The sequence below is a fragment of the Monopterus albus genome, unplaced genomic scaffold (genome assembly GCF_001952655.1).
Source record: "Monopterus albus unplaced genomic scaffold, M_albus_1.0 scaffold143.1, whole genome shotgun sequence".
NCBI lineage: Eukaryota > Metazoa > Chordata > Actinopteri > Synbranchiformes > Synbranchidae > Monopterus > Monopterus albus.
The window spans coordinates 999,745-1,002,183 of record NW_018128023.1 but is presented as its reverse complement, the minus strand read 5'-3'; positions in this window follow the sequence as shown (position 1 = coordinate 1,002,183).

The following is a 2,439-nucleotide window of genomic DNA, read 5'->3' as shown; positions in this document are numbered from 1 at the left end:
TTTCACTTACTGGCTCAACTAGGACTGCACCAGAGGACCCAAAATGAGCTGAACAAGTAGCAGCCACCATCTTAATAACACCCCCAGGGATATGAACAGGCCTCCTACCCCGAACCCTTGCGAAACCTGTCCTACTCCCAGAGGGCTGAGTCCTAACCTGGTGACACAACTGCAAGGCTCTCTGCCATGGATCTGGGGCACTCTGTACTGCAGGGAGGTCAAACAAAACAGGCCCATGCTGGTTAAAGAGTTCATCATAACAACTCTGAATAATATTCATACCCAATATCCCTGGGTCCTCTGATCGAACCGATGGACCTGGCGGGTCTTTAACTACCAGCACACCCTTTCTAGGAATAACTTTGCCCAACACCTCTACATCTAGTTCCAAATAGCCAAGATAAGGGATATCCAGCCCATTTGCCGCCCTCAACTGCAACCAATGACAGGGCTCAAGTTTATCCTGAAAGTGCTGTATGAATATTATTCATACCCAATATCCCTGGGACCTCCAATCGAACCGATGGACCTGGCAGGTCTTTAACTACCAGCACACCCTTTCTAGGAATAACTTTGCCCAACACCTCTACATCTAGTTCCAAATAGCCAAGATAAGGGATATCCAGCCCATTTGCCGCCCTCAACTGCAACCAATGACAGGGCTCAAGTTTATCCTGAAAGTGCTGTTTGAAAAAAACTTTCCGTCACAGTAGACACCATCGAACCCGTATCCAACACACATTTCAACTCCACACCTGCTATCTTAACGAGTACAGGGAGCAATCAACCTATCCACCCTTGCCCTATCCACCGAGCCATCATCCTTTGAGCCAGTAATGTCCCCTCCTAGTGGTTGGTTTGGCACACTAGAGGGAGCTAATTTTCCACCGGTGCAAAACTGGACATGGCAGTTGCCGTAAAAGGAGCATGACCTGCATGGGAAGTTCGAAAAGGAACCTGCTCATTATCGCAATCTTTTGCATAATGACCAGCTTTCTGACATCGCCTGCAAACTACCTTTGAATGGTCTGTCTTAACAGGACGTGTGGGTGTCTGCAACTTTAACAAACCCTGAGTCAACTGATCCATTTGTTCCTGCTGCTTCTGTAACATCTTTGCCAATTCAGCAATTTGGGTTACCGTAGAACTAGGCGAGCGGCTGGCTAAATCTTTAATTCCAATGCTTTGCACAGCGCAGAGGGGGGACGCAGGGTTACCAGTACCTATAGTATTGGACCTGCCTTCACGCTCCCACCGGATAGCTTCTGCCCGAACATCCAATAAGGAAAGCCCTAAATCATTGCGAACCAGCCGCTTCAATTCCACTTCAAAAAGAGCAGGTTCATTAACATTCTCTAGAAACTGATCTCGCAGCAACACGGCAGAGTTAGCCATCCTACCAGGGGCACTAGCCACCACTTTGTCCATTAATGCACACAAAGCATGGGAATACTCTTGCAGGGACTCACCCTCGAGCTGTTTACGTGAAAAAAAAATTTCCTGTAGTGAAACATAAGATTTGGAACACCCATACAACTCCTGCAAGACAGCCAAAATGCGCTCTGGGTCCTCCCATTCAGCCCTAGGCCGATATTGAATTTTATCCTTGGCTTCTCCCTCCAGATGATCGAAAATAAAAAAAGCTTGATCTAAGGGCCCCAAGCGTCTAGCTCTCATACCAGCTTGAATTTCCTCCACCCATTCATCTATGCCAATACCATGACTTCCTCTGAACACAGGACATTTTCTTTCTCTAGGGACAAAAAGAACACATTCTAAACCAGACTGGTCCACAATCTAACCAGTGCCAGATGAAGACGCCCCACTAGGCCCTGGTTGCTCCTCCGCTTTTTCTTGCAGGAGCCGGTCCTTTTCTGCTTGCAGCTTTTGCACCAATTCCCGCAACTCCTGCAGTTCATTAGCCATGGCGATGCTGGAGGGCAAGGAATACCACTGCTACAGGCCCAATGGTTCAGATGACCTGCCTGTCCCACGTAGAGCACACTGCTGCTTTGCCTTACAAACTTCACACCTGCCCTACAGTCACACACACACTTACAGTGCCTTGCGAAAGTATTCGGCCCCTTTGAACTTTTTATGACCTTTTGCCACATTTCAGGCTTCAAACATAAAGATATAAAACTGTAATTTTTTGTGAAGAAACAACAACAAGTGGGACACAATCATGAAGTGGAACGAAATTTATTGGATATTTCAAACTTTTTTAACAAATAAAAAACTGAAAAATTGGGCGTGCAAAATTATTCAGCCCCCTTAAGTTAATACTTTGTAGCACCACCTTTTGCTGCGATTACAGCTGTAAGTCACTTGGGGTATGTCTCTATCAGTTTTGCACATCAAGAGACTTAAATTTTGCCCATTCCTCCTTGCAAAACAGCTCGAGCTCAGTGAGGTTGGATGGAGAGCATTTGTGAACAG